At 37.8% G+C, this 25,504-nt stretch overlaps 1 protein-coding gene and 1 pseudogene across 1 annotated transcript in view; one reads left to right on the forward strand and one right to left on the reverse strand.

The window, feature by feature from the left end:
* MID1 (midline 1) overlaps positions 1 to 25,504 on the reverse strand; it is a 582,697-nt gene that overhangs the window by 473,068 nt on the left and 84,125 nt on the right. The window lies entirely within an intron of this gene.
* LOC111741692 lies at positions 11,827 to 11,945 on the forward strand (annotated as a pseudogene).

Genomic DNA, 25,504 nt, shown 5'->3' on the forward strand with positions numbered 1-25,504 from the left:
AGAAACAGATTATATTTCTAATGCATGCGAAGGTGCCACATGAGCTAGCAGTCCTTCCTCGAAGGTCTACTCAGTCCGCAGAAGGCCATGTGGTGTATGGTATGATGCCAGCTCTTAAAATCAGGTGACCTACATCCTACGCCTGGCTCCATCGGACAGTTTTCTTTACCCTTCTAGGTCTGAAGCCCTCATCAGCTAAATGAAATTTGGTTCTAGATCACCTTTCAGGTATGAGAATATACTACACACTTTTTCACCTCTGATTTTTCACTGATGCTGTTGGTTCTACTTCGAATGCTTTACTCATCACCAGGCTGACCCTCCAAATCCTTCAGGTCTCAGTACAAATATTCTGGAAGGCCTTCACTTCTACTACGCTTAGGTCCCCTATTGAAAGTTTCCACAGACCATCTGTCATCCACCATCATAAGTCATATTACATCTGACCATAAATATTTATTTCAGTGTTTGCCTTTCCCACTAGACTTTAAATGCCACTAGGATGGGAAACATCTCTCTTTTTCTGGGCTGTCTCTTCACTGCGAAGCACACAGTAGGAACTCGATAAATAGATGAAGACATGAAGGATCTCAAACTTTATATGGAAACCAACAGTTTCATTTTTAAAGACTTGTTTTAGATCTACTATACCTCTTCATTTAAAATTTATTAAAGTAAGCCAAATTCACTTGTCTCCTGGCTTAAGAAAATCAATTCTTAAATCCTGACTTCTAATCTCTACATATTTTTCTAAAAATAAAGTGCTCTATAGGCACAAATACATTCCTGTAAAGTTGTATATGGTTTGAGTATGTGAAAATGGTTTCTATTTTAATTTTACTCAGGAATGTACCCCAGTTAACCTTTTTAATAAATTCAGATTAATTAGGACTATTTTTACTTGAATGAGTAGGCTCTTGATATTAAAAGGGGAGTAGAGTTGAGGAAAGCTCTCTTATTATTGATATGGAACTATTTCAATCTTTTTTTTTTTTCAGTGAAAAAGCAAGAAAAAGAACACCACAAGTGTTATTTGCATGAGACCCCCCCACCCCACCCCGCACAGCCACATGCCCTGCTCTCCCAGAGGACTTTGTGTTTGATGGTCATGTCTTGGGAAGCCAGATAGGATCCTATAAAAGTAGAAGCGGGTAGAAAGGCGAGACCACCCGGCTCTTACGGGGTACAGGGGCAGTGTTTAGGGGGGAAGGCACACATCCCTGCAGGAGGGTGACATCACCACCTGGCAGGCAAGAATCTCAGCGCTGGCGTATGTTAAGGAGGGCAGACCCTGAAGCGGGACTGCCTGGATTTGAATCCTAGCTCTGCCCTAACTACCTAGGGAAACTGTTCAAGTTACTTAGCCTCGTGGTACCCAGGTCTCTCATCTGTAAAACGGGAATAATCTTGGCTACTAAATCCTAGGGTTCTCACACAAGTAAAATACATCAATGCATTCGAGCGCTTAGAAAAAAGCTAGAAAAAAGCCTACCATGTTAAGTACTCGATACACGTTAGATAGGATTTTTGTTACTTTTATCTTTGTATTCATGGGTGGGGACCAGGAAAAAGAGGCCTTTGTGGGGTACAGAGTACACCCAGGCTCTCCAGCCTAGTCCGAGGCAACTGAAAAAAAAAAAAAACTGAAATGGCAAAATTTCTTTGGGTTGTGGAGCCCAAAGGAGCTGAGACCATTAAGAGATCACACTAGAATAGCTTGGGATTCTCCATATTCTCTGACTTTGGTGTGGGCAGTGGCAGCGAGGGAGAAGACAGAAGGCTGGGTGAAGACACTAGCTAACACACGCAGGTGACAGCATGAAGAAAGAACAGCAGTGAAGAAGTGGACAGGGGTGATGCCAGGAGGCAAAGATCATTAGTCTCCCCGGTCAAGTGTTTGCCAGGCTTTCCTTCTCAGGTGCCTCTGGGGAACAGGATAGGTCGTGCCTCATGGTAGAAGCCATGCAAAGCCCAAAACCTATATAATAGTCCTTAAGTTCTTTAACTCAACAGCAAAAATCTCATCGGGCAACACAGATGAGATGAGATGCTGAGCTGGAAGATCAAAAATTAAGTCTCTCTATCAATAAGTAATTTGTTAGCCTATTGTTCTCACTTTATAGTTCTATGCCTTTTCCTACCATTAAATATCAGAAACTAATTTTCACCTAAAACTGTAAAAAGCTTTACACTTTTGCATTTAAAGACTACTGATTCATCACCAAGTTGTCAGGAGTGACACACACACACACACACACACACGCACGCACGCACACGCACAAACACGCATGCCTCTTTCAAGAGGTCATTTAGAAGAGGAAGACAACCATCATTAACTTCATTTCTAACAGTTGGGCTATTATAATCTGGTTGTTCCTTTCACAAAGCATCTGTGACATTGTTGGAACTTGTCATTAAGTCCCTGGCAGGAGGCTCACCTCTAATCTTGGCAGGGCACTGGCTACTTACTACCCTGTTTATCACCCATCTCCACACGCTGTAACTGAACATTGTGGCTGGGCTTTCATTGTAATTAGAGTCGGGCCTCTTTGCCAGGTGGTTCTCCCTCCTCTACTAATTAGTCCAGTTTTCCCTTTAAGGCATGTAGGAACTATCAGTTAAGTCAAATGAAAACAATAGGCCTGGTGATGTCAGTTTTTGAAACTGTTGAGTACTTTCTGTATTTTATCACATGGTCGTGAGGATTACTCTGCACTTATGGGCAAACTATTCAGCTACTCGTTAGCTCAGTGCAGACACATCCAGGCCTGTTCTGGTTAACTAACCTATTAATGTGACACAAGAAAAACAAATCCTTTTCCACAGGTGTTAAACCGAGTATCATACTAAGACCTTCCTTTCCTGGTGCCTTGGTAATCATTTCTCTCACGGCATGACGATTCCAAGACAAGGATTTAGAACAAAAAGCAACAAAAATAATGGTATCTTGAGTTAAGAAGCTAGAGTCATAGTTTGCAAATATGTCATTGGGTCATTTTTCAAGCGTCTTAACAAGGTGATGATACAGTGAGAAACGTCCTGGTAGTGACATAGGTTGCTCCAACACTTCCAACAGACCAAGTCTATAGGTTACCCTAGCGTAAGGGATATAGTGGCTTCAGATGTAGACTATGGGGCATTTGCTACATCCTTCTTCCTCAGGAGTCCCCAACCTCAAGGCCGCAGACCGGTACCGGTCCGTGGCCTGTCAGGAATCGGGCTGCACAGCAGGTGAGCGAGCGAAGCTTCATCTATATTTGCAGCCGCTCCCAAGTACTGGCGTCACCGCCTCAGATCATCAGGCATTAGATTCTCATAGGAGCACTGGTCCCTGGGGTCCAAAAGGTTAGGGACCACTATTCTACAAAGGTTCTAAATAATTATGGTCCAGGGACCAGCAACATCAACATCATCTGGGAACTTGTAAGAGAGGCAAATTCTTGAGATTCACCCCAGAAACTCTGGGGGCGGGGGGGGGGGCGGCAGGTAGAAGGCAGCAGTCTAAGTCTTCATGGACCCTTGCTGATTCTGGTGCACCTCCCTCAGATGGACTCCAAGCTAATATGGGCAAAGTCAGTCTGTACAGACTTCGGTGAAATCCTTAAAGCTCGCACTTTACTGTGAGTCTTAGATCACAGAAAGCAGAGTGTTAGGATCATTGTTAGTTCTGTGAAGAAAAGGAAGGAGGAAAAAAATGCACCAATTTCCTGGTAAATTTCCCCAATGGTTTTAACAATCTTTACCATATGCAAAGCATAATGTTCTCAAAGATTAAATACCACTCTTGGGACTTAAAGAAAAGAGGAATAGAAGATCATACTTGGGAAAAGAAATTTCTCTCTTTCCTGCTATGGAAGAAATATAACACTCATTAGGTCATTCCAAAATCTACTGCACTGGTTTCGCAGACAAAGAAAACTTTTAAGACACAGTGGCCAGGATGAATCAGGACACCTTTCTGTAGTGACTTTTCCAGTGCTGACACACAGCTTCTACCAAGAAATTTTTCCTAACGAGATTAACCTAATTACTAAAATTCTCTTTATTCCAATCACAAAGGAAGGGGAGGGGAGTTCAGGTGAAACTGCTTTGAAAGGAGAGCCCCAGACTTGTGCACATTCCCCACATTTGTGGCATTCTTGAGGCCATCAGACCACCCCTCATGACAGAGAAAGGAAGACTGACTGGAGGAGCACAAACAGCAATTATTAAAGCCATTTCCAAGTGGATATCTCACAAAAACACATTTCTTTATAGCCATTAAGTGACAGTCAGGATAAGGGAGGGCATGTTAGCTAATGGAAGAGCATGAACTGAGCGAGATCCTTCCTGACCTTATCAGCAGGAGAAGCCTTTGAGGGGATGGAGATGCCTGGACACTGAGGTCATCTGAGCACAAGCAGCCACCCCGCCACTTCCCAGTCCTGTCTAAATCCAGTTGCTTATTTGGATTAGTTCTGCCACTTTACAATAGATGCTTTAAGAAAATCAAAATAATTTAGTGTGCTAAGTGAAATTATATGAGCTGGGTAATTTAACGAGGAGGCACAGACACTTTATTCATTAGCATTGACCTTGGTCAAATTATTAAGTCCCCCATTGCCACAGTGACCTCATGAGTCCAGTGGGAATATTATCGCCGACTTGTCACTGGGCAATTCCTAATAGAAATAGATGATGAGACTTGGGTAGTACTGTATTGTGTTCAACAAATTTGTGAGTATTTTTATTTTTACTCTGAAGAACAAATTAGGAATAGTCCATATTCCAAGCCTGTCACTGAAATTGAATGAAGAAATTGCCAAACCACTAGGCAAGCATCATCTTTTGTTAAAATAAGACCATTAAATGTTTCTATTAACAGCGGAGATTTTCTTCATTCACTGTGTGTGTGTGTGTGTGTGTGTGTGTGTGTGTGAGAGAGAGAGAGAGAGAGAGAGAGAGAGAGAGAGAGAGAGAGAGAGAGAGAGAGGGAGAGAGAGAGAGAGAGAGAGAGAGAGAGGGGACTTTAAGCCAACTAAAAGGCTGGATTGTCAATAGTGCCTAGGAGTCTGAGAAATTTGAGATAAGTAAAAATGACATAAACACCATTAGCATTAATTCTTTGGGAATAAATATATTCTAGCTATCCAACGAGCCAAGTCTTCAGATGAGGAAGTCACTGAGCCAGGAGGGTAGATGCCACGGTCTTGGTCATCGAGGTGGCCCTACATGCACTATTTGCCTACTAATGGCATTTCTATGAGCTGAACCCCTCCCTAAGCAGCACCAGTCCTTCAGGCTTAGCCAGCTGGAGTTGCAGTGCCATGGCCCAAGGGCAGGCCAATTAAGGTTCATTATGTCACATCAAGGGAAGAATTCCAAACCCTGGGCCTTCCACCAAGAACGCAGGATCCTCACCCTCCCACTTGAAGCCCTGAGATGTTTTAGTAAAAATAACCTAGCTAATCATAACTGCTAGGGAGGACAGAGATAATCTCTGTGAGGTCACAAGGAGCTAAAAAATGTCTTTAGAGATCAAAGAGTTATACTAAGAAGGGGTCAAAAAATTCAGGCTATACTGACTCCTCTTCTATCTTACTGTTCTTCAGAGCCTCAGATGGGGCTTGGATACTGGGATGCTGGGATGGGGGTGTCTGACCACAGGTCAAGCCTTATGCTGAATCAATTCCTAGTTCTACATTTTACTGTCTCAAACAAATTAGTAGTATGTAGCTAAATAACGTTCAAAACAGAGAAAGTCATCACTGTGACAGACTTGTAAAAGGCAGTTGCAGGAAATTGCACAAAATAAGCAGAATAAATATTACTGAAGTGAACTGGATGGTTTATGCAACAACCACCTGACACTCCAACTTTCTTTCAAATTTCACTTTTCCTCCCTTCTCTTTTTTGCCAGATGAGTGTACTTCCAGCTGGACTTAGGAGAAGCAATGGTGTCAAACAACGATTTGTTAAGAAATACACACCTGTCATAAATGCAAGGCTCTCTCAGGGGATATATTGAATTGCGTTCCCTGTTTCCTATGAAAAGGTGCAATGAAAAAATGAATTAACTATCAACTACCAGATGTTTCTAGCATCTCTATTAGTTTGGGAAAGATGAAACAATCGCTGCATTGTACAGATGTATAACTCACATAAACATAAGTATTTAGGATGTGGGTAGAAGGCTCAACTAAATGTGTCTTGAGAATAATTGATCTTTTCTTTTTGGCAAAGCTTCATAATAACAGGAAGAAATTTCTTCTTCTTGAATTGACACATTTTACACCAACACAAAGAATAAATGGACTTTTTTCTACGGATACAATCACATGGATATGCATTTTTAGTTTGAGTTTGCTTCACTGCATCAATTATAATTATCAGGACTTCCTGTTGATTCTCATACATGTACATTTCATGATTTGAAAGCTTTCTAGTTACAGAAAGTTCTAAGTATTGTAAATCCCACTCTTCGAATAACAAGAATGGATTCCAGTAAGGAGAGATGGTGTGGTCAATTATATGGAAAGCACAGAGCTGCCAAAATATTTGGGTTGCCCTTGACTTCACGATCGAATGTTCGATGTACAAATGTGTGAAGTAGTCATTAATACATGCCATTCAAGAAAACAGACAGGAGTATATCATGGCAACAGTCTCTTTCTCTGCCTCTGGCTCCACATTCTTATGTTTCTTAAGTGACTGGGCTTTGAATTCAGTTCCCAGCCATCTCAGTTCCATTGGAGGACCATGGAACAGAAGGGGGGCGGGGCACCATTTTGTGTCATATAGTACAGGACTCACAAAAAGACTTTACTCAGACTTGGCTTATGAGCCAGATCTGATGGATTTTCCCTAGTGGCTGCCTAGGCCCTTTCTGAAGGATTCTGAGATCGTAACTGGGCTGAGGCAGAAAGAGAGCTGGAGTCTATTAGGAACATTTGCCAGTACTCCAAAAGGAGAGGGTGTCAGCTTATGCACAAGAATTTTCCAGCTTGGAGCCTGGGAACAGTTAAGAGAGTGGGCTTTGTGATCAACCAGACCTTAGTTGAAAACTATAGCTCCACTATTTACGAGCTCAGACACACTGGGAAATTTACCTAACCTCCCTAAAATTATTTCTTCTTCTCTCAAATAAGGATAATAATGAAAATTACCTAAAAGGGCTATTGTAAAAATTAAATGAGATAATGCATATAGAGTTTCTACCCTTTCGTGCCATAGAGTAAGAGCCACAAGAATGACAAGCGTGGCTATGACAGTAAGAGTAGCCTTAATAGTAGTAACAGCAGCAGTAGTAGAAGCAGCGGCAGTAACAATCTCGTAGTAACAGTAGTAGCAGCAGTAACATCAATAGTAGTTTAAGGACAGAGACCCCAAATTTTTCTGGTATGGATTAGAGACAACAATTAATATAAAAGAGGGAAAGAGAGAGAACGAGAAAGATTGAAAGAGAGGCGCTCTGACTAGCCAAGTAAACAGGAACCAGAACCATCACTGGAGATCATGGCCCAAAGGTAATCAATCATCCTCCGATCGAAGTGATCCCTCAGCCCCACAGAGCTTTACCCTTCTCTCTCGGGTGCTCTCAGTACTGTGGCATGTGTCACAGACATTGGACGAAATCTGTGCCCATACTCCTGAGGTGAAGGGTGTGGCATGAACTGTCTGAATAAAGTTGAATATCAACCAAGAAAGAAATGAGGTGATAGGTGGTCAGGTGCTACTGAAAATCTTAAAAAGTTAGAGAAAACAGAAATGGAGTGAAAGTCACCATCCCTTGAGCTGACCCCTCGTCACACCGGTACCAGCTCTTATGACTCCATTTTTTAAGCGACACCCAAAGGTAAGTTCCCAGGTGGCTTGGAGAGTTGAGATCACGTGTGAATGAGAAAGAAAAAAAGGGAACTGGTGAGTGGTTAAATGCTGGATACCAGAGTCACTAATTGCAGCAGAGTGGGTTTGAAAGGATCGAAGGTTATAGCTATTTTACAAAGGCCACATGCAATGGCCACCCTTCAATAGTGAAAAAAGAACGAATTCAGAGGGAGGAGTTTAAAAGACTTTTAAAGAGCACTGTTGGTGAAATAATCCCTCTTTCATATTAATTGTTGTCTCTAATCCATACCATACCAGCAGCTATAGAACACAGACTTTTATTCTGGGAATAAACCTTTGATATTATTTAACCTAATGCCATTTATAGATGAAGAAACACACATCATATGGATAATGGGCCTTTGGAGATAGCGTATTAAAGCCAGGAGTTATTGTATAGAGTCAGTCCAGAAATGGACGTGAAGGCTTAAAAGTCGTCTAGGTACAAGCAGTAATTGAAATCATATATGATGATATCGTGCATCCCAGCAGAGGGGAGAGATGCAGTTCGGCTTCCAAGCAAAGCATGGAGAGAATGACACACCCATAGTGAAATGGCCAAATGTACACCACCCAAGCATAGATAGCTACATGGTTGGAACCATGTGAATAAATAGAGGAAATTATACACATTCATATTTCACATTATTTTGGCAAATCAACTAAACTTTAATTATTTTTTACTCTTGGGATGAATCTCTCTGCTTCTCAAAGATTGTTAAAGAAATAAAGGCGAGTTCTAAATCAATGCAGTGTGGTAGTGTTTGGCTAAAAACTGTGGACATATATAGGAAAAAGAACATAAGAAATTGTTACAAGGTTTGTTGGTAAGCATCGAAAACACTTAGATCCATGGCGAGTCAATACCCATGATTATATTACAGAGGGCAAAATTAATTTAGCATTCTTGAAAGCAAAGATGTACAAGTTAAAATAGTTTCAATATTAAATAGCATGGCTCTACAATCTCAGATAATTCCAATAAATATCATAAAATGTATGTACAAAGGGGAGGGAGACCTAAAAGCAAGCTAATGACATCATCTTACATGAGATTCAAATACTTATATTTCTTTGTGAAACTGACAGATACATACGCTGTCTTTTTTTTTTTTAATTTAATGGTAACCATTATGATAAAAATACATTCGGTGTTTCTAGAGGAAAACAGCCCAGGAATTAATTAATGATGGCTATGAACACTTACTATGTACCAGGCACATTCAAGATATTTACTTATATAGCCCCCTTAATAGGGAAATGAGCACTATTTTTATCCCCATTATACAAATTTTACAAATGAGGACATTTACACACAAAGAACTAAAGGCTACTGAGCCTTGAAATGCTGAAATGGAATCCACGCTTAGGCAGGCACACGCTTGGGCTAACGGCCTTAACAAACACTCCACACATGCATCAAGAAATGAAAACCAGTAGGGACCACAGAAAATATTTTTAAAAACATAAATCGAGATGTTAGACAATCAAACGTATTAGTATAAAAATAAACATAAATTTGTTAGGCTCATTTTTAAAATAGTTAAGCAATAGAGGTATATATTATTTACTAGAGACAATACATAGAACGAAATGATGTAGAAATATTAAAAATAAAAGGATGAGAAAATATGTATCAAGTAATTAAAAAAATAAAAAGTATTAATTCAGATTGTGATAAATAAATATAGCAACACTACACAGATCAAAAGTATAAACCACAATAAAATCTAATAGCCTAGATCAGTGCTGTATACTAGAACTTTCTATGACAGTGGAAATGTTCTATGTTTGTGTTGTCTAGTACGGTAGCTACTAGCCACCTGTGGCTATTGAGCACTTGAAATATAGCTAGAGAGGCAGATGAACTGAATTTTTAATTTTAATTAATTAAAATTGTAAAAGCCAAATGTGGTAAGTGACTACCTTATTGGACAGCACATGTCCAGATCTTAGTGTATATGTAGTAAAAGGTTGCTATGATTAAAAGGAGAGTTTAAAAGAAATATATGTCAGTGTTAGATTGTAAAACAACATTGAAATATTACATAGGCCAAAAACAAATAAGAACATAGATAACCTGAATAATTTAATTACTAAAATTATTTAATAGTTACATATAGAACTTTGCCCTCCACAAACATGCATCCACATTCGTGAATATTTACAAATGGTCATCCACAAAAAACAACAACAACAACAAAAAAACATAGTTTTAAATTTCTCCAAAGAGAAAATTTACTGGCTACAATTCAACAAGCTAGAAGCTCATAACAAAATTTTAGTTAAATACACACAAAAATCAACAAGTTGGAAATTGTAAAGCGTTCATATAAATTTGTATCGATTTATAATCAAAATAAGCTCTACCATTAAAGCTAATTATAACACATCAAGATTTATAGGCTAGATCAAAATTATACTCCGAGGGAACTTCACGGCATTAAATTTTATTGACATTAATAAAAAAAGACAATGAAATAAATGAGCTAATTCAATTAAGATGAGAACAAGATAATAAGAAAAGTCAGAGAAAGGAAATTATAAAGGTAAAAGGCAAAATGAATAAATTAAAAAATAGAAGAAAGTAATAATTAAAAAACCAAATACCTGAGAAATAAAAAAAATAAAGAAAATAATACAGGGAAAACCCTCAATTGAGTTTTAGTAAAAAATATTAAGTATCAAACACAAAAATGTGAAAATGAGAAAGGGAATACACGACAATCACAGAGACAATGTTTAAAATATTATTTTAATCATATGCTAACACAGTTTAAAATCTTAATAAATGGATGATTTCTAGCAAAGTATATATTACCAAACTGACATAAGAAGAAAAAGAAAACTTCTGGTTATAACAATAACTTTAAAGTTTTCTTCCATAGTTACCAAAAATATGATCTCACTTATACGTGGAATCTAAAGAACAACAACAAAAAAAGGAACAAACAAAACAGAAACAAACTCAGAGATACAGAGAGCAAACTGATGGTTGCCAAGTGAGAGGTGGGGTTCGGGTATGGGTCAAAAAAGTGAAGGGATTAAGAAGTACAAACTGGTAGTTACAAAATTGTCACAGGGATGTAAAGTACAGCGCAGGGAATATGCTCGATAATACTGTAATAAGTATGTATACTGCCAGGTTGGTACTATACTAATCGGGGGCATCGCTTCATAAATTATATAAATGTCTCACCACTATGCTGTACGCCTGAAACATATGAAATAATATCAGATGTCAATTGAAAAAAATAAAATAGAAAAATAAATTTAAAAAATAAAAAATAAAATAGCATAAAACTAACATATATATATTATATAAATATATATCTTCCAAAAAATCCACCATGTCTTAAGAGTTGTTCAGATGAGTTCTATCAAATCTTCAAGAGGCAGAATACTGATGCTCTAGAATATGTAAACATAAGGCCGATTAAAAACCTGACATGGAAAGATTATAGAGATTTTTTTAGCCTAAACCACTGTTAAATCCATAGGCAAAAATCAACGTTGAATAGAGACAAATCAAAACAGTGTATTAAAACAACTATTATATATTAGAATGACATACCTTGAAAACGTGGGATTTATCTAAGATTTACTACTAGGAATTTTATTATTTTGATTAAACACTTGAATATGTCAAAGGAGAAAGATGTTATTCCAAATAGATGTTAAAGGAGTGTTTTGTTAAATTCAACATTTCTTCCCAATTTTTAAAAATCTTAGAATCCATAAATATATGACTATTTTTATAACATAATAATTAACATCTCTGTTAGGAAACGGTCTATCTCACATCTGTCAGCACAAATGCATACTCACGGAAATTAAGAGCAATTCAGGATGTCCAGTATCAACACGTTACCTAAAACTAAAACTGTCCTGGAAGTTATAGTCAATGTACTAAGACATGAAAGAAACAAAATAGCTATTCCTGTAAAGAGGAGAAATTCTGTCTACAGCCATGCCATCCTGAACATGCCCTATCTCATCTGATCTCGGAAGCTAAGCAGGGTCGGGCCTAGTTAGTAGTTGGATGGGAGACCGCCTAGGAAGATTAGGTGCTATAGGTGTTAAAAAAAAAAATTAAAAAATAAATAAAGAGGGGAAATTCTTATTTTGTGATTGATTTTGTCTACTTAAAAATGTATAAATAAAACAAAACAAAACTACTATTGGTACAAAAAACAGAGTAAAGTACCTTGATAAAAATAAAGAAATGTAAAAGATTTTCCTATGTATTGCTAGTAATAAATAATATAATGACAGAAGCATTATAGTTATGAGGGGGAAACTACCCTAGATTTAATCCAGGATTAATAGAAAATGTAAAGAAATTATTAAAATCTGTTGTGAGACATAAAATAAGATTTGAAAACATGAAAAGGCATTCTATTTTCCTGGATAGAAATGCTAATTTGTAAGGTGTCAATTCTTCCCAAAGAGTAAGATTAATGCAATTCCAATTAAAATTCCACTAGGACATTTGAGGAGCCTTTAAAAGTGATTCCAAATTATATCAGGAAGATTAAATGGATATCACCTAAAAATAACATTTTAAAAGAGAAAAAGATTGAGGAAGTGTGTGATTTACCTAATATTGAATTATATATGTACATATTTATGATACATGTGAGAATCTGTTATATATTTATTACATAATTAAATTTGTTGTATATGATAGCATATTAGTAATAACAGGAAGGCAAGTTCATTACATAACGCTGTGACAAAAGCACAAAATTTATGTTTATGACTACATATATTCCAAAGCACATTTCAGAAGATTTAAATATAGCAAACTTACAGCTACAGGAGCACCGAGGTGGTGTCACTACAAATATATAACAAAAGCTGGACACAATAAAATGTTTACGTATACAGCTGACCTTGAAAGAAAGAAAGGAAGGAAGGGAGGAAGGGAAATTCTCAGGCACCAGGAAAGGACTCTCAAGCCACAGCAGTAAATAAGCAAACTGACACCGGAGTGTCCAAGACCTTATTATGGGTGGGGTCTGCTCTCCTTTGCCATGTGGGTGGTCGGGAAAGGAATTTATAGGCACTTGTATTAAGGGGATGCCAGTCCAAGATATCGCATGAGCCCCATTGTTGAAAGTCACACAGTTAAGTTCTAAAGAGAAGAAAATAAATCCATACGTAGATATATCACAGGGAAACTGCATGACACCAAGGACTGCTCAAAAAATTTTGAAGCACCCAGGGAGAAGAGACAGATTACGTATAAAAACAAACGAATACAATAAGATTTCTAGCAGACTTCTCAACAAAAGCCAAAGACAATGGCTTAACATTACCAATGTGCTGATGTGCTGTCAACCTAAAATTCTATACACAGGAAAAAAATATCACTCAAAGTAGGAGAAAAGTAAAGACATTTTCCAAAAGAGACAGAGAATTTTCCATTCTCAAACCTTTAATTAAAAAATTTCTAAAGCTTACTTACAACTCAGGAAAAGAGAACTGACATGCAAAAAGCAATAGTGAGCAAATGGGAAAACGCAACAATAAATCTAAATAATCACTGATGGTAATGATAACAATAAACATTACAATAGCAGACTAATGAGCATAGTAACAATAAGTTGGAACTAAAAATCTAGACCACAATAATATGGATACGGGAAAGAGAATAACCAAATTTAAAGAGTTCTCATGTCTGATATTGTTTGGAAAGAGACTGACTATATGAAGTGACTGAGACCTTTCGTAGAGTCACTGAAGCACAGGGACCAGCATTACCTGAAGAGGAGAGCACAAAAACTTATCTGGGCTGCAGACAGGCAGCAGGCTGGCACTGGGCTCCCCATGAGGTACTAAACAGTAGGGACACCGGAAGTCCTATAAATAGCTGGCACTCCAAATCTGAATAGCAAGGCCAAAGTGGCCTGTGTGCTCCCTGACTGTTGAGCATCCTTTCCACGCTGCCCTGTAGGAAGGGGCGGGTTCCCGCGACAGAACACAGGCACGCACCACAGGCTCAGCAGCACCACAGCCCAGGAGGACTCTCTGTAGGATGGTGGCCAAAGGGAGACCCCTGTCTTCTAGCCTGTTGCTTCATTTTCCCCTATGAAAGCCCCTTCTTTAAAGAATCTCATATGCCAGGGTAGATTTTCTTCCATATCCAAAGGTATAACTGGTAGTGACCCAGAAGAAATCCACCTGGCATGAAAGTCATGCATGTTTTTATAATTTGAAGGCTAACATTAAATTAATAGAGCACAATAATTCCAACCAGCAGAGAAAATGCGGAGAGATAAAGACAACTCAAAACAGAAAAGTGAGAAAAAAAATTGGTAAACAGAAAATAAAAAATAAAACCACAGAAATAAGTTTATATATCACAATTATCATGAAAATATAAACAAATTAAATTTACTTGTAAAAGGATATTCTCCAAATAGGCAATTCTAATAAAATTAGTTTTCCAATGTTTATAAGAGACGTAACTCAAAGATAAGCCACACACTTGGAGAAAGCATTGCAAATCCTATATCTGATAAAGGACTTGTACCTATGATATATAAAGAACTTTCAAAACTTTATAATAAGAAAACAAACAGCCCAATGTGCAAAAAATTTGACCGGACACTTCTAAAGTAAGATATATATATATATACACACACACATATACATACACACACACACACACACACACACAGAGCAAGCAAATACGCACACATGTGCACACACACAAAGATGCTCAACATCATTTGTCATTAAGGAAACGCAAATTAAAACCACAAGATGCAATTACACATCTATTAAAATTACTAAAATTTAAAAATTTAATCATACCAGATGTTGGCAAGGATGCAGAGGAACTGGAACTCCTGGAGACTGCTGTGGGAGTGTAAAACGGCACGAAAATTTTGGAAAATATTTTGGCAGTTCCTTAAAAAGTTACTTATATGCCTCTCATGTACTCTAGCTATTCCAAGAGAAAAGGAAATATACACTCCTAACAAATTCTTGTACATAAATCATCAAGCCACTTTGTAACAGTCCCAAACTGGAATCGGTTGAAGGGTCTGCCAATGGGTAAACAGATAAACAGATCGTGGTACATCCATATAATGGAATACCATGCAGCAATGAAAAAGGAATGGCCTGCTTATGCATGCAACAATATGGAGGAACCCAAAATAATTATGCTGAAAAGTGACAGAATAAAAAAGAGCTCACACTGTATAATTCAATTTATAGAAAGCTCTAGAAAATGCCAACTAATCTATAATGACAGAAAACATCAGTGGTTACTCGGGGGTGAGGAATGGAAAGAGACAGAAGGAAGGCTTGATAAGGGACACAAAGTTTCTTAATGATGGATTCGCAGGCGCATACATGTGTCAAAAGTTATCAAATCGTACAGTTTACATATGTATAGTTCTCATTGTATGTGAAATATATGCCAATAAAGCTATTAAAAATACATATACATTGACATAGACAAGATGAAAGCAAAAAAATAAAAAAAAGATTGAAGAGGCATGTTCGAAAGGAAAGCTGGCACACGTTAAACAGAAGAGACTTGAGAGCAAAGAAGGTTTTGAGGTAAAAAGAATCTTCATAAAAAGATAAAAGAAAAAATTCACCAGGAACATGTAAAAATCATGAACATGTGGACATCTGACAGAATAGCCTCAAAGCATATAAAGCAAAAAATTCAAAGTACTATAAGGAGAAATTGTGAAAATGACACTCATAGTAGGAGACTGTAAAATAACTCTCTCAGAAACCAAGTACACGGCAAGGAAATAGAAGATTTGAATGACGCGATTAATAAACCTAAACTAATTGAAATTTCCCTGCATCCCACAACACCAGAGAATTGAGATTCTTTTCAAATAGTCGTGGACATTTATAAAAATGACCATGTAATAGTTTACAAAGAAAATCTCAACACCAAGGAATCAGTATCATGCAGCCCATGTTCTCTAATCATAATTCTATAAGATACTGTTAGAAATTAGTCTTTAAACGATCGAAAAAACACAGTAGGAATTTAAAAATCACCCATCTAATTTCCAATTGCACATATCAGCGTGGATACACTCCACTAAAATTACAAACTCCACTAAACTCCACTGAAATTACAAGGCTAGAAAAGGGCCAAAACTCACAAGCATGGAGAAATATGAAAAAAGGCCATACCCACAACATTTTGGAAGCTGAAATACAGATGGAATTTGCAATGGCAATGAGAAATCCCCAATGCAAGCCAATTCATACCACAGGACGCTGGAATCACTCAAGAATTGGAGCCACTGGTTACCTTTAAAATTGGCTTACAGGCAAGGCAGAAAATAGTACAATTAGTTGCATTTTTAAAAGCAGCTAAAGGCATGTATATTTTCTCTAACTCAAGTAATCTGGAAACTACTCTGATTTCGGGGAAAGAGTACAGATATATTCTCGGGAGGTTGCAGGTCGAAGGTGCTCCGCACTCGGGGGTGGGCAGAGGAAAGGGAGCTATAGTGTAGACTGGGCCCGGAAGGAAGATTCTTACTGACTGATGAGTGAAGTCCCACAGAGGAGTTTCCAGCCAGCATTGAATCCTCAAGGAAGGAGGTGAGCGCTTCTCCCTGGGGAAATTCAACTCAGAGAGAAGCCCCACAGATCCTGAGATCGGGAGGACCCCCAAAAAACAACTCCTGCCAAAGACCCTCCAGTGAAGCCGGCCACAGTAAAAGGCTCTCCTCTCCCAGCACCCACACACGAACCCAGAGTGGCCAATCAACTCCTTTTAATAAGCTGGAAACCAAGGATCCCCAGACTTTCCAGAATGCCTCTAGCGGGAAAGACAGAGATCAATATACCATAAACGAACTGAAGAAAACAGGCAAGTCAGGGACAAGGACACTTTAAAAACCTAGAATGTCATCTAAGACTTAAGAAAAAAGGTGGCATTCATTAAAAAAAAAAAAAAGATAGGATAACAATTCAAAAAAGGAAAATATCATACTATGGAAAATAAAAGCATAATAGAAATTAAATTTTAGGAGGATTAAAACTGGAAGTTGATTATATTGCCTAAAAAGTAAAACAAAAAATTGGGAAAGCCAGAGAGAAAGGTAAAAACCTTAAAGGGTAAGTTTAAGAGGTCTAAAATCCATATTATTAGAAATTTCAGAAAGAAAGAGCAGAGAATACTATAGGGAGAGAAGAATGTAAGAAATCATAGAAAAATAAATTTCCCAGAACTTAAGAAGTTTCCAGATTGAAAATTCCTGTTAAGGGACCGACATAATGGAGTCCTTCATTCAAGTTGAGCACTGCTCTATTTTATTTTATGACTATAGAGTAAGATACCATTAACTAATTAATTATACTCCAGTACAGATACAGTACTGTTGTCGTGTGCCTACTAACAGCCTAGCATCATGATACCTGGGAAAAGCAACCCAAGGCATCTTTGTATCATTACAGGATCAGCTTCCCTGTGTCGCCACGGGAAATATTCCTAGATCTATTCTACTATCAAAAATATATTCACAACTCAAAATATGGAAGCAACCCAAGTGTCCATTGACAGATGAATGGATAATCGAAATGTGGTATATATCTATACAATGGAATATTATCCAGTCTTAAAAAGCAAAGAACTCCTGACACACTACGACATGGATGAAACTTGAAGACTTTATGCTGAGTGAAATAAGCCAGTCATAAAAAGACAAATACTATGTGATTCCATTCACATGAGATACTTAGAGTAATCAAAGTCATAGAGACAGAAAGTGGGATGGTGGTTGCCAGGGACTAGAGGAAAAGGGACAATGAAGAGATATTGTTTAATGGGGACAGTTTCGGTTTTGCAAGATAATGTGGAGACGGATGGCGTGATGGTAACACAACAATGTGAATGTACTTAACGCTACTAAATCATACACTTGAAATGACGTAAATGGTAGATTTTGCTATGTATATTTTACCACAACTAATTTTTTTAAAAAATAAGATATTAGGGAGCTATCGAAAACTTAAACATTTAAAATTCTATTTTTTCTTAAAAAAAGAAAAAACAGCTTCCATTTAAAATTCTCGGCTGCGTATGCATGGCAGATGTATACATACATATAAACATATATGTGTGTATAGCATTTTTCATTCAGTATTTAACGTCGCGTCTATACCGCACACTTACCTGAAGCACATAGATCTTCACGAAGATAATCACATGGCTACATACAGTAACTCAGACTGTAACTTTACTAAGAATGGCTTTGAGTTTATAGTGGTCATAATTATACTTAACTTAGCATCATTTACCTTAAAATTACACGGCCTAATGTGCAGAGGTTAAAAATGAAAGAAACACAGCGGGTAGGCATAGGAGCTTTGCATTCTTTAAATAGCATGTTAAACTTATAATAGCATAGGTTCAGAATACAGGGTGATGAAAAGTGTGCCTCCTTTAGTTTTCTGCTGAGATGTAGTTTATGTTTCTCCTCTCTTCCCATTATCCCCTTATCAGGATAAAAGTTATCTTCTACCCTATCTCAGCCTTTAATGAACATCAGTCTTACAGCAGCATGTGGTGGGCATGCATCTATTTACGGTCTCTAAGTAAGGAGATTTTATGAGCTCCCCGACAACACAGGTCTGTTATAACTATCTCTTAAGTAATCAAAGTTCTTCATTTCTTTCCTGCTTTGCCTTTAGTGGAAAAGGACACAGTTGATATTTGTATGTTTTAGGTTCGAACAATGTTTTAACATGTTCATTGAAGAAACGATTTTAAGAGTAGATTAAAGAAAGATTAAAAACTAGAGTCTCATATACTATACGATCCCATTTATGTGAAATTCTAGAAAAGGCAAAATTTTGATGACAGCAAGATCAGGTGTCCGGGGCCAGGGTGGGAGAAGGGATCTGCTGTGGAAGAGCCTTGGGAAACTTCTTGATCCAGACGGTGATAACAGACTGTATAGAATATCGCAATTTACCTCACTGTATACCAAAGATGGGTGTATTTTACTGCATGTAAATAAGACCTTAATTTTTAAAAAGTGCTTTGTTAAAAAGAAAAACAGCCTGTAGCTCATACCTCAGACACAATCACTATTAATAACATTGATGTTTCCCAGCAACATATATTGTAGATTTTTTTCTTCAATTGTAAACATAAATGGGATCAGATAGCCTTTTGTAGCTTACTCTTGGAACAATTTAATATAAGCATTTTCTATATTATGTGGTCTTCAAAATCACCATTTTCTTTGGCTACCTAATATTCGATCAGGTGATAGGAATTACTTACTGGATAAAACTATCAATCACGTGTCTATTGTTAGTCATATTGGTCGTCACCAATTATTTGCTTATGCAAACATTATTGAGAAGAAATTTTTGTACATAAATTTCTATTTTTCTTCAAAATTTAGAAATATTTTTTAGGATCTAGTCCCAGAAATATAATATTGAGCCAAATGATATAAACATTTCTGCGGCTCTTGCCAAAATCTAGATTCTTGCCAAAAGAACCACACTAATTGACACTGCCTCCAGCAATGCTTAATGGCCTTTTCACCCCTCCAAAAGTGGATACTATTATTTTTAAAATCTTAAAGACTTCCTACTGACCTCTCCCCACAACCTTTCAGCCATAATTAACTCCTTTAATTTTTTGTGTATCAAGTTTTTCAAAACTTCTTTTTCTTTTTGTTCCTGTCTTCAATCTCCATGTTCTCATCCTTCCCTGCTCTCGTCCACCCAGTCCCCTCTCTCCCCAACCCAATTTATTTCTACTGCAATCGATGCTTTTCTATCTTTACCGAATAGACCACTCATTGTAATACAAATTTGGAAAGGAAGGTTTCACCCAGGCCAAAACCGAATTTAAGGCATGGAAACAACAGCTCTCCTCTGGAACACAGTGCAGAAATAATCACCAGAACCAAATGCATTTCAAAGACTGGAGTGTCAGAAGCCAGAGATGCACGCTGCCTTAGGGACGAGGAATCTGGGAAAGCAGAGAGTCATGAAGGAGGGCTTGAAAGCTGCCATTTCCTTTCTTAAAAAAAAAAAAAAAAGCAACAATCTGGGCCTAGAAGGGTCACTGGGCCCTGGAGAGAAACAGGCACACAGTAATCCACGGAAGGAGCAAATAAATTCATAAACTGCCTTTCCTAATGCAGGCCAGTCGTTACTTTGGGGTTCCTGGAAACCTTTAATTTGTCCACTATACTCACTTCTGTCAACAGCCACCCACAGTGGTCCTTTACTTTCCCCTCTCTCGGGTTCATTCTGAAGACTGCTGAAAAAACGTACACAAATGCTGTTGGTTACCATTACAAACCTATGTGCAATCCAGGGCAATTCTGCTTGAGATTCATTGCATAAACCACCAGGGGAATTGCCAAGTGAATGTGGGATGAAAGAGCATGGGCTGTGTACTGGTGCTGACTTCTTATACCAGCAGATAGGGTAAGGGTCCCATTCCTCTCTGGATCTAGAAGGAAGCAGAAGGAGAATGTAGAGATGATTCCAAGTAGGATGGGACAAAATGGTAACAGCACATTAAAGGAATAGAGACTGTTTTCCTCCTCCCAGCATTCTCCAAGACGAAGAAATAGTATGTGCCAGCAGGAGAGTCTGGAAAATGGAGGGGTCAAAAATCCCAGATGAGGAGTCAATGTTCTCAACAGCTAAAGATCTAGAAGTCGGAACTGAGCTGACTCTGGTCTTGTGAGGCTTTTGCCAACGCTGAAAGTCACGAGGATTGTGATTAAAATTTTCTGGTGAAAAAACATAATCGTTAACTTCAATCAGGTTCTGGAAAGAAAGATTTCTGTACATGTGCTAAATGTTTCAAATGATGTGAACACATATACTTGAATGTTCTCATTTGGAGCATCTCGGCGGATTCCCTCAGGCTCTGAGCTCCGAATCTCACGCGGCGCACCGCGGCGTGCTGTATTGGAATTGTGCGTTTGGGTTTTTCTCACTCATAAACTCCTCGAGCATCATGGGTGTGCTTCATCCTTCTTTGCGTTATTCTCATCTCTGTATTTAAGATGAAGCCAATATCCGGTATATGGTAAGCACTTAATAAATTTTCTTTTGGGAAGAATGAGTAAAGATTGAAGTCTAAATTCACATGTTCTTTATCCGCGAATATTTTAGAGATATACCTTTAGCTGAATTCTCTTTTACTCAATACTCCGATTCAAGGAAAGATTTTAAGCTCTGATGCAGTAATATCGCATTGTAATGCACAAAGTATCTCACCAATACTAAAAACCTTTTAAATAGGTTGTGGTTTTCTAATGTGCCCAAGAGAAACTGGAATTCTAGCATGAGTCTTCCCAAGACTTTCCAAAATGCAAGCACTATGAATTCAGGATCCCATATTATTAACAAAGATGTGACTTTGAAATGGAAACACAGAAGTGGGGGAGAGTCCAGAGAGGGGCCCTCAACTGTAAAAGTCATTTAAAATGAGTTCTGTTTGTTTTGTTAATAACCATGGGATTTGCAATGGATGTTACTTTGCCTCTACTTTGACATCATAAAGTAGTCTCCATGGACCTGCTGACAGCTTCATGAGCTGACTGTGACAACGGTCTATGTCCAACGAGAAGGAACAGGCAAGTAGGGAGTTCATATTTTCATAAGTGAATGTAAAGAGAAGAGTGACTAAGTAAGTTCACTTTGTATCTTTGAAATATACGTACTGAAATTTTTGGAAAAGAATTTGTTCATTCGGAGCCAATTCAAAGTACTTAACGTTGACCTTTGATAGCTACTTAGTTGAAATCGTTTTGAATCAGTTAGTTCCATAAGTGAGACGATCACATAGAGACTAAATAGTGGCCCCCTACCCTGGGGTTCCCCAAGTTATGCAGTTCTGTGCCCTGCAGCCTACTTGTAGAGTAGACAATATGCTAATATGTTAAGGGATGAGAGTGAAGTAAGGGATGCTCAATGCAACAAATATCAAATATATTAGAAAACGGTCGAAAAACATACACCCTAGGGCCACTTTGGTCACTAAGTATAAAGGTAGAAAAAACAAACTCGATTTTGATATTCAAGTCCACTCTGCTCTCCACATTTTCAAAGATGAAAAAGTAAAAAAGAAAATGAGAAACTTGACACTGAGCCTAAATCATCCACTCCCTCCCGCAGAACAAACCTTTTTTAATTTGACAGGAAAATCATGCGAACTTCTCTGCACTAAATCCATTCACGGCATTCCCGAGTTTTTTGTTGAAGAGCAGAAAGGATCCAGTTTAAAATTCTGTGATGGTATGTTCATCATCACAGTTAGTATACAGGGCTACGTGAAACATATTGAGAGCATTTCAGTATAATACAGATAACTTTCCTTCCAATTATGACAGTCCAGGTTTAATTTCATGGTAGACTTGGCAAGCAAGGAAGGATGGACTAGCGTTCATCTGTGGTCTCTACATAGCTCTTGGCTTAATTTCACCAATTTTCAGGATGAACTATGAAGGCCCATTAATTAATGTCCAAAACACCAGGTGGAAAATGCATGTTTATTCAATGAAACTATTATTTTCTCAGTCTGCTTCCACAGTGTATGAATAAGGATTTTCCCCCATCGAATGAAGAAAAGAGACCATTTTAAAAATGTCTGTACTTCCAAATATTAGGTCGAAATTCAAACACTTCTCCTAATAAATTTTGACAGTGTTTATACATGTTTTTAATCTAATCGCTTATATGGGTTTTTTTTTTTCTTCTAAAATGATTAATCTGTTAATGCATGTGGCTTTGGCAAATAGCAGAATTGTGTTTTTACAGCCAGTGTATGCATAGTTAGGACTTCTTGTTCCGACAACACCTTGGTATTGGATTTCTCTTCCTCACCCTTTCATCTGTCATCCATTCTTCGCTCTATTTTCCTTCATATTTCTCTTTCCTTCCCTTCCCTTCTTCTGTCTTTGTCCATTATGTACTGTAGTAATATAGAACTGTGGCATACTTTTATATATATAAAATATCTTGTACCTTAAATGAGATGGAAATATTAATTTCGTTGGGTTCTTGTGAGGATTATATACTATAAGTAAAATGCTTAGAACACTTCTGGGTACAGAGGAAAAGTTGTGTAAGTATAATTTAGCAAAAGGTATCTTAACTTTTGGTAGCTATTGAATAGAATTTGTAACCTTTATTCTTAATTTAAAAACAGATGAGTGAAATGTCTAGCATTTCTCTTATAAAAGCAATTTGAATAACTTTCTCTTTATCCTTCAGTCCCCTCGCCTGCGTTTAGGAATTCCTAGCACCCCCAACTTTTTATAGCCGTGGTTGTATTGTTGTGGATGACAACACAGCTCTAGGCTTCATCCCAGAAAACTGCCCGCATACACAATATTTTGCACACTATTCCATGGCTCTCGTCGACATCTTTAGTTCATCTATTGGCCACTTAGTTGCCTATGAACCTTATTTGAGAACATTTGCTCCACAGAGAAAAAAGTTTTCCTACCCTGACTAGTACCAGCTTACAGAAATGAGAAACAAAGCATGTAAAAACAAAGCTTATCACAACGCCAGAGCGGGCACAAGAGAAAGGGAGAAGGGGGAGGGGCTCTTAAAAATATCTGGTTACTAATATTTCCGTAACAGCTAAACATAATAGTTACTTCGGGGGAAAAAAAAATGTAAAGCATCACGATGTTTTCACACTTACGTAAGGGGTTGGCATTATTTGATTTTGCATTACATTGGAGGGGATCATCACACGTCAGGACCATGATCCATCTGTGCCCTGCCTCAGGACCAAACCCAGTGTGGACAAGTGGAGAGAGCAGATTCTGGAAGTCTGTGTCCTGGACTTTGTGTCGTGAATCTCTTCTTTCACTTCTCTGCTTTGGATGAGATATTACATTTCTCAGAGGCCTTGCTTCTTTGGTTCTAAGAAGATAGTATCGCCTACCTCTCGGGCTCATCGATGAGAAGACTAGATTGGTGTGTCAAGGTTCATAATGCTTGCAGGCTTCCTTGTCTTGCTTCTTCTCAACTAGAAGTTTGCTGAATGAACGGATGATGGTGAAGCCTGCTGCCCTCATTATTTTAAGAGCAATTTCAGAGACTGGCACACCATGGTTTCCATGCCTTACTGATCCCATATGAATGACAGGTTCTAATTTTGTTTTGACTGGAAATTTTCAATTTAAAAACATTATTAAGGTGCAGTGCAGCTCTTCTGAGAATAGGACATCCTTAAACGACAGAGGGAAACTGTCCACGTTTAATTTTCCTTGACTTTATAAGTGAAGGTACAGAGAAAGAAAATAAGAAGGGGACAAAAAAGAAGTGGTAAAAATGGGTGTAAAATACCTGTAGTCCTTACATATTTTATAATAGAGAACCGTCCAATTGGCGTTAATCCTCTGATACTTTAAAATTTCGACGTTAAAGACAAATTCTCATTGTTTGACTTTTATTCGTATTTTTCTACTTCATTAACAATCTAATAGGTAAAGAAATAAAATATCACATCTGGCAATGGTTTTTCATGGCAACTTTTTGTGGTATAAACTTCTTCATACCACTTGATTAAAAATTCCACACAAATTCCATCTGCTTGTGCCATGTGCAGTAATTAATCTATTGTAAACAAGGCAATTTTTCTTATAAAAGAATGCCCACTGGGAGGAGACATTAATATTCGCTTAATTCTTTCCCATTCACACCTTATGCCAAAAGTGCCCTTCTGTTTGTTTTCTGTCTTCTTATTAAATATTTCTACAAAATTCATTGATCAAATATCCACTCAAGAAACCTAAATATTGAGATAAATATTGAGAACCGTCCTAACGCCTTTTGAACTCCCATTCTATCAGATAAAGGACAAATGTATCATGTTAGAGGCAGACGTTTGGGTGGCATGTGACTCTCCTTTGGGGGACAAAGGCACACTTGCAGAGGCTGAACAATGCACATAGGCTAGCATCTTGGAAAATCATCCCCAGATCTGAGAACGAGAATTTTTTTTTTCCTCCTGTTTCCTTTCTTAACCTCGGTGGTTACTGTACTTTTTTTTCCTATTTACCTATCCTTCCTTTGACAAAATCAAAGACACTTGCTTTTCAAAATTTCCCTATCTCAAGCATCCTCAGAGACACATACGTTTTTCCCTTTCTTTTGTTTTCCTTCTTTCCTTTTCATTCTTGTGGTGAGAGGATAGCTGTTAAATGACTTTTATCTGAGACACTGAATTTATAAGCACGTGAAATTTACATGAAGTGCCCACTATGTCCACCGACATTTATTGAGCATCAATTATATGCATCAATATTAGGCACTGTGAACATAAATATGCGTTAGCTATAACTGGTGCCCTTTACACGTGAACTGTCCACTGGGAGAAACATGCTTAAACGGGTTATTACAAAGTGGATATGCTTCCTAATCAGGCGTGTGCCCACAAGTTTGCTGGCACAGAGGATGACATGATGAAGGGGTCTCAGAGATACAACCTCACAAAGAAAGGATGCAGAAATGAATATTAAAAGGTGAAGAGTTCCAACAATGGCAGACTAGATCATTGAGACCACCCGTCTCCCTAAGGAAAACTGGAAAATATATTAAAAACGCTGATTTAAGGTATTAGACAACAAGGAAGTCAACA

Source organism: Pteropus vampyrus, unplaced genomic scaffold, assembly GCF_000151845.1.
Source record: "Pteropus vampyrus isolate Shadow unplaced genomic scaffold, Pvam_2.0 Scaffold81, whole genome shotgun sequence".
NCBI lineage: Eukaryota > Metazoa > Chordata > Mammalia > Chiroptera > Pteropodidae > Pteropus > Pteropus vampyrus.